The following is an 8,804-nucleotide window of genomic DNA, read 5'->3' as shown; positions in this document are numbered from 1 at the left end:
GTGTTTGTGTGTGCATGTGCGTGAAGAGTGAAGAGGGCGTAGTAGTGTATTACGTGTCTCTCTCCTCGATTTCTTAACCCGACTGCTGCTTATGTTATAAGGGGCAGTAAATTTGATGATATGACCACCAGGAGGCTGCTATTCTATAAGGTCCAGGACAATATCATCAAATGAGAGCCCACGTGATATTTTATTCGAATACCCTCCAGGTGCAGCTTTCCAGCTTACGTAATATTGATTTCAGGTTAGCGCTCTGAAGTGTTTTGGTGTAATGCAAAGCATTTTTACACAGGTCACACTGCGCACGACAGGTTCCTTTGTGTGCAGTTTCAAATTTAGCATGCTTCTCTACCATGTTTCAGAGCCATAAAAACTGTACAGTTGTAATGTACAGGCGGTAAGCTTAAACAACGAAATACACAATTACTATTCAGAGTTCGCAAAAGTGTTTTCATGGTTTTCTCATCCAAGTCTACTTTCTCTTTCTACTTTCTTCGACTTTCATCTTCTTCTTCTGCCCGGAACAGCATGAGCGGGAATTCTGTTTTTTTGAGCTTGTTTCCATCTCGCACGTGCTGAAGACTTGCTCGGCACTTTGAACGCGTCGTTTTTTGTTCGGTGACCACTTTTTGGCGTACGAGCCCAATGAACATTCCTAACTAAATGGACGCAGGAACTGCCGGTTAATTTATCCTCAAATGCACCTGCAGTTTTTCTTTTTCGCTAAACAATGGGACATCTATGACAAGTTCCAGCGGTTCCAGGAGTTTCGAACAGTTCTGCGTATATAACCGCTTGTTCAACTTTTGGCTAGAAGGCTGAATCGAGGGACTAGCGCGCATCTTTCCGAGGCGTCTTTTTGTGTGCGTGACGCCATGGGGCCCTGTTTGGATGTGTGACGCCGCGTGACTGTGGTGGCTAGATAGCGCGGTCGTAAAGGAGCTGCGACACAGTGCTTGGCACGTAAAACGGAAAAGTATACAAACACTGGTCAATGTCGGGAAAATTTGCCTTTCCACCTGACGTCAGAGATGTTCAATGTACTTGTAAGTGACATTACTACACCGTCCCATCCTTCTTACACACAATCTACCGCAGTACAAGGAAATATGGTTCACAGCATGGGTAGTGCTTTTGAAAAAAAAATTACGCCCACCTCCCCTCGTGGGAACCCTGGTGTGATGCAACGCATCTCATGGGAGGTTCCATTGGCGTTTTCCATCGTATTGATTACGCTTATAGCATAGATTCTCACGCGAAGGGGAGGTGGGCGTAATTTTCCATTTTCACCATGCAATGCACATGCAGTACACGTATGCTCAGGTACGGTCTTTATTGCAGACAAGAATGAGTGCCTTGTGGTCCGTGAAGTGCACAGTTAGGGGCTCGACGATTGCATCAAGCAATCGTCGAGTATTGCGAGAGAGTGCAAGCGTAACGCGGACGACCGTCGACTGAGACCGTCGGAGCGCGGCATGCCGCTTTATATTCACAGCGCCCGAAGGAGAGGAGAGCGCGGAGAGAGAGAGAGTACTGCACATGCGCAGCGCGCGCAGCGCCGAGCGCAGCGCCGCCCACCGGCGCCTAGCAACGGAGTGAGAGCGCGCTGCGCCAACCCGCAGATGTTTGGGAGAGAGTGTTCGCTATCGGAGAGAGGAGAGGAGGAGAGGCGCAGCTTTGCGGACAACGCCGGACAGAAGCAGGAAGGACAGAGGGGCGAGCATGAGATGCGTTGCATGTAAAAATTGATGGCACGAAGAGAAGGGCAGGTTATTCTCGATTTAGGATTTGCGATCCTGGCACAAAGCCTAGACAGACAGTGCAGAAAACACAATTTGGACGTCATGCTTAGCGTTCTTTTTTCTGATTTCGCAAAATTTTGATAGCAGAATTAGTGACTTGCGCGCGTTTGCGGCCTACATATAAACACGTGTACGACGCATTTTCTTTGTCCCTTCATCTAGATTTTTTTTTTGTTTCGGCAACCGCATTTACAGGGAAATCAAGGAAGCCTTTAGATGCTTAGTCTTCTGATCAAAACTTTGCTGCGGTGAAACGGGTGAGATTGGATTTCTCAGTTGTCTTTTGTTAAATGTAAGTGTCTTGCAGCTTTTCGGGGACACGAACAACGTTCCCATATTTTCCAGTGTCTGAAACAAGTCACGAACGTGAAACTAAACTGAAAAGGAACACAGGTTGCATATGAAATTTGCATAGCAAAGAAAGTCAGCTTACGTTCCGGGCAAACCTGAAACGAGACGAGAAGTTGAGGATCACAGTTTTTAAAACAGATAATAAAATTATCGTATTGGTAACAAAAAACGTCTCCAAGGAATATTACCTGCATAAACACGTTCAATCTCGACAACATCTGAAATTTGACGTGGTTTTAGCGAAGTGCAACGTCACCTTCTTGAATACCGAAGTCACTACAAAAAACCTTTCTGTGTTAAGCGCATGACGTTTACGGTCACCCACCTCGTGCTTCTGACGATGGGGGCGGAGGGCGGGCTTGGCCTGTGAAATAGTTTAGACAATTGGAACAAATCAATGAAAAGGACGCAAGTCAAGTAAGCTGCAGTGCCTGCTTTCTTTCCGTCAGGAGTTTCAGATAGAACCTCTACGTTGTATTTCGTCTTTCTTAAATGTTCGAGGTACTATAAATATCCACTTACTTTGGGCCGAAACGGTTACCCAGCTGTGTCAAAGCTGACCAGACTGGCTATTTAGTTGGTTTAACAGCAAGGCGCCGTTAATGCTCGATGCTAGGAGGCCTTCAAAAGCCATATATTCGGTGAGCGCGCGGGTAATCGCGAACAACGGGGCCTGTTCACTGAAATAGTCTCCTTAAACTACACTATATGTATAAAACAAAAACTGCATGGTTTCATTTTACTTTTGCTATCCAGATCCTCACATTGCCGCTTTCACGGCCTGACAAGAACGGCCGGGTTAATGTGACGACGAGGTGGAGAACACAACGCTGATATATATCTTGGAGAACTGCAACAACTTCCCGCGGTAACAAAGAAGCTATATCTGCCTATAGGCCATGGAAGTCTACCCGACATTTCTCAATACCTTTAAAAGGACGCGGGGTGTTACCTGTGTTGCGATACCCTTTGTACAGGAGTCGTGAAAAACGTTCCGAGGCGTGTAAGACGCTAAATATCAACATAGAAAAAAAATCTCGTCTCTTTTGAAGGCTGCACAGACGCAAACTCAGGCTTACTACGATACAGAAGAAGCAGAAATTTCACCACAGCACTCGACCTTCAACAGTGCGTGCACCGCGTTAACGGCACCCATCCTACAGAGTGCTTCCTGTGACAAACTCTTTTCCCGCCAGCACTATGGCAGGGCCTATAAATATTACCAGAGTCCTTCAATGCTGCTATTACGCTATAAGTCTGAAGGAGTACAATATGAAGGTGATGTATGGTGTAGGCGTTTTCTAATACGACCAAGTAGGCCGACATTTGTTAGACAGATTTATTTGACTAGATAAAACTAGAGCAGCCAGTACAAATTAAACCTAGCCGAGCTGCGGAATGTCCGGTCCTGCAAACCAAGGAAGGCGCAGACAGATACGGTCAAATTGAATTTTACGCAAGCTAAGATTCAAACGATGAGGCCTGATCTGACCACGTATATTTACTATTGCTTCTTTAGCTTCCTTTTTATGCGTCACAATAGATGCATGGGAGAAAAATAAAAACAGCGGTCTTTTCGCTAAACTACGTATGCAAAATGCTATTTGTCTTGGCACTCCTACGCGACTAATATCTTTACGCATACAAAAAATACCTAGGCTTACTCGTAAACAGTACTTGATAACAGTGGTGACGTGGTATTTGTGAACGGGACGTTACAGCATCCCTCTCATCATATTAAAAGGCAAATGTACAATTCATGCCTTCCTGTGCAACAGGCCGCCCCGGTAGTGTCATCGGCGTATGGGAAATGGTGGGCAAAATCGTCGCCTCATACATCGCATTGCGTGGTGGCAGGCCATGAAGCATTGGTGTATACGATGGGCTGAACTTCTAAAAAAGTGCGGTATCTAACCGTCTCTCAGGAATGTGCCGTAAGTTAACGAAAGAATGTACTCAGGAGCACCTCCCCAGGGAAACGCTCCGGTGAGTACGAAAAGCCGCCCCAGTCTGGGCTTTCCACCACAAGTAGAAAACCACAAGTAATACCGTGCGCAACACATCGCTTCCGACTGTTTCCGGAAAAATCGTACTGAAGCCGATGATAGACATCCGTTTCTGCGAGTGGGTCGCTGCTCTTCTCTACTTCGTGACCCGCAGCCGCGATAACTAATGACCGCTTCATTCGTCCGGCCATGCCCACTTCCAATTCAAGAGCCGAGACAGTAGCAAATCTTAGGGGTTGTGTCCGATGATGACACTTTCCAAAGATATTTGCTGTCAGACGCAGTGGTAGGCCGATTTTATGTGGCACGTCTATTCTCGGGGACCACGTTTCATCGCATATTAAAAACACTGTAGATAACTGATGAGCCTTTACAAAGAACCAACTTTTCTGAATTTGAAATTTTGGGGGTATTGCGTGGAAGCTTCATCTGTGCTAGAAGGCGCATCGTAGTGGAGCGTTGGGTGTTAATTTTTACTACCTACTTGGGGATCCTTAAGGTGCGAGAAATCTCGACATCAGGCGTTTTCGTTTTTCGCCTCTGTCAGAAAAACGGCTGCCATGACAGCAATCGGAGCCGTGCTCTTGGGCCCAGCAGCACAGCGCCTTAGCTACCGAGTCACCTATGATGGTAAATGGGGCTCCATTCAGTTAAGCCTAACCTTCTATTTAGTTACAGCGCACCGTACGGACCTGAGCTTACAGCGGAAAGAAAACAATGCGTTCACTTACGCGGAGGGATAGCCATCGCAGACGAGGTGCAAAGAAAAAAGAAGAGTCGGCCGTACTGCTCTTCCGAGTCTTCGTGCCGTGATTGCGGCGAGGCACCTTAGAACGAAGCTAGCGGCACGGGATAACGATGATGATGATGCCCTCAACCAATTTTGCACGTGATTACAAAGCGATTGGCCAGTACTAAAGCATCTAACGAACTCCCTAGTGGCCCTAGCAAATAAAATGGGCACCGTAAAAAAGGAAAAAAGAAATAACGAAACAGGGATTATTAAAAATTAAAGCCGTTACAGTCAACGTGAAAGCTGTCAGAAGTGCAGATCTCCAACATTACCCTGCAAGCTGTGAGGCATGCACACAGGCTCACAGCACAAACTTAGCACTCCTTCTGCGATCCATTAAAAGGCGCGAAACGTACCAGGTCCATCCTTCGCAAGCTTATAAGAGACAAGCCTACACGCACTACCACCACCCACCAAATCAATCGCCTCATCCGAAACAGCGATCTACCCTCCTCAAGAACACCTCCACCCTCTCCGTGGCCACCTCTCTGGGCACCGGAAAACCCATCTCATGCCCACTTCTGCCCTATATTCAGGTCCCACAAACGCAGCACTGGACAGCCTCTTCACCGCCGGGAAACTGCACCAGGCCCCCAGCAAGCTCACTAAAAATACGACTTGTGGCCGTGATCGCATCACCAACAACATCCTGAGGCACAAGAACCTCTTCTTGCTCTCTCTAACCACCCCTGGCAAGCTGGCACCCTTTGTCCACAATGGCGCCACGATAACGTTACTCTCATTCCCAAACCCAATAACCGATTTCACCAAAATAACCTACGTCCCGTATTCCACACGTCATGTCTCGGCAAGCTGCTGGAACATATGTTCAACGCAAGAATCACTGTTCATCTGAAAAATACTGCCCTTTTTCCGCAGACTACGTTTGGGTTCCGCAACCACCTTTCCACACAAGACGTCATTTTTCAGCGAAAAGAACAGGTCATAGACAACCGTATCAAAATTCTCCCTAGCGCAATCATAGCTTTGGATGTTCATGGTGCCTTTGAAAACTTCACCCATGAAGCCATCCTCAATGTCCTGAACAGCACACGCTGCGGTCAACTCACCTTCGACTATGTACGGGCATTTTTATGCGACCAAACTGCTACAATTCCACTCGGATCACTGACCTTTCCGACGTTCTCCACAACCCCCAAGGGAGCCCCCCAAGTTCGGTTATCCCCCCTATTATTCAATATGGCCCTTTTAGATCTGCCTGAGCAGCTTTTCAAAATCAATAACCTTCATCATGCTCTCTACGCGGATGATCTTTACTTCTGGATCACCCAAGAATAATCCGGCGCCCTACAATCCGAAATAAAACAAGGGCTGGGCACCGTAATCAACTACCTCGCACCACGCGGTCTGACCTGTCACCACTCAAAATTAGACCGTCTCGTCCTTCATGCACGTGCCCGTAGAAGACCCCCGAACCAGAACCGGACCCTGAGGTCATGATCCACCAGGAACCTATTTCACAAATGAACACCCTGCGAACCGTGTGAGTAAGCTTCCATGCAGATGGATGTGAGTGAGTGAATGAAAACTTTATTGAGTAGCACTCCTACCCCAACTACACTCCCCCATATGACAATTCGCCTACCTCATCCGACGTATATGTATGCGCAAACACGGTCTTAAAGAAAAAGACACTTGTCAACCTGTGCAAGAAATACTACTCAGGGGGCTTACGTATGTCACTCACTACATCCATCTCCGACCCCGAGAACTATCGACGTTTGGTGCTCTCGTCCGTCGAGCCTTTATGATAGCCCTGGAACCGCCCGATTTCACTCCCATCGTCTTCAACTTAGCCTACATAATTCACTCTACGAACTCATAGAAGCCCAACGCAGCAGCCAACTCTCTCTCCTTGCGCTCCCCCCTAAAGGCCGCACAGTACTCCAGGATGTATGCCGTCCTATACCAGGACCCCATGAAGCACTACAGCCGACACCACCTCAGATACGGGACACCATCAGTCACCCATTTCCAAGACATATGCATCCCGAATACAACAAATAACATGGCAGCGCTCGTGTTCGCTACCTACGTAAGAAGTATTCATCAGACACCGACACTTGCTACACCGACATCGCTCAATCCCCTTCCCATACAACCCTAGCAGTCTCCGACACCAACGGCACCATCTACACTGCAGCGACTTACAGCCATCTATCTCCATCTGCAGTGGAAGCCTTAGCAGTGCACGAGGCAACGTCCGACTACCTGGCGATTATCACCGACTCGCAGCAAGCCTGTCGAAGATACCTCCTTGTAAAAGTTCCTCTACCGGCCCTAAAGCACCTACAAGCCCTAGCATTCCCTCCTAAATGAACCATCGTCTGGACCCCAGGTCACGCCTCCCTCCCCGGGAACTAAGCAGCTCACGCTGCGGCCCGCGCACTCCACAACCGGGCACTCCTGACAAGGTCTGACGACTGGGACACCATGACACCATGCTACACCCACTACCAGCCATCTACTCCGATATGTTAAGGCACTATCGCCACACCCAACAAGAATACCCTCCTCCAAATCGTACCCTCACCATCAAAGACTCCGCATCTGGCGGCGTCTTCAAACAAATACATTATTCAACAAGACCATCCTGTCTGATATCTCCCCCAGCCATTTCACTTACAACTGCCATGATTTCCACACTTGTTGGCCCAGGGCGCCTCTGATCACGGTTTTCACAGTTCTCCTGAACTCCAACATCTCAGGTTCCGCTGGAAAAGAATTCTCTGCCAAACTCGCTTGTGCAAAGTATCGCTGACCTCTTTTCGCTGTGTTGTTCCCCCCCTTAATCGATACATATATCTCGCGGATCTGACAAACTCTCCCTTGTGCCATTTTTGCTGCGAAATTGAATCTGAAAAACATTTGTTCCTTTTTTGCCGCCGATTTTCTAATCATTGGAGAAGGCTGCTGGAGACTCCTCTGTGACGTCTGGGACTGCCATTGACTGTGCCAGTGCTTTTGTTATTTGGGTGCACTAAGCTGGGCCACTGCCATAGAGACGTCGGCAACGCCATCCACTTATTCATAGCTCGCCCGCCATGCTGAACGTATTCCGATTAGGTTGATTTGTATCTAGTTTTCCTACTAATTTCTCTGTTGTCTTTTTTCCGTCTATCTTGAACGTAGGTTAAATGCTTTCTTCTCCATTATCCTTGCATTATCCGATTGATTACCAAGAAAAAATACAACTCTTGGCCAACCCGCCTAAATGTGAATGCGCCATTTTTATGGGCTCCCACCACCACCACGCGCCACTTCCTCTAGGTGTGTGGCGCCATAGCACTGTTCTCAAACAAGTGAGGTAAGCCAAACGCCCGCATTCTCTATGGGCCAGGTGCAGTCCTCTGAGGAGGAAGTCGCAGCTGATGGCCCTATCACCGCAACTAGCTCTTTCGAAGTGGGAGGAGGGCCTCCCGAAGAAAACACGGCAGGAAAAGCGGGGCCCGCCGCTCCGCCCGAGGCCCTCGTGGGCCACCAGGATGACTGTTCTCCACCGGGGCAGACGCTTTCCAAGGACGGCCTTCCTCCGCCCGTGGAGCTAGGAGACGTAGCGGCTAAAGAGCACAGGGCCAACCGGGTGCGGGTGAGTTGAATGTAGCGCGTAGTGTTGTCTGCACCTCTGGTAAAGCTAATGATTGAACCGCAGAGATTATCATAACTAGCCTTCCACCTGAAGACGGGTGCCCATCTCTACCTGTAAATAGGTTTTTGTTATGCCAACGGACATTCTATCGCAAATAAAAAGAAACGCACGACAGTCCCGGGCAAAAACATGGTTCGGTGACAGGTATACCTCACAGTGCCAGCAAGGGGTGCGGCTGTTGA

This window comes from Haemaphysalis longicornis, unplaced genomic scaffold, assembly GCF_048455015.1.
Source record: "Haemaphysalis longicornis isolate Haplotype H1 unplaced genomic scaffold, Haemaphysalis longicornis Haplotype H1 scaffold_9, whole genome shotgun sequence".
In the NCBI taxonomy this organism is placed as follows: Eukaryota; Metazoa; Arthropoda; class Arachnida; order Ixodida; family Ixodidae; genus Haemaphysalis; species Haemaphysalis longicornis.
The sequence above is the reverse complement of the archived record's forward strand: the minus strand, read 5'-3'. Positions refer to the sequence as shown.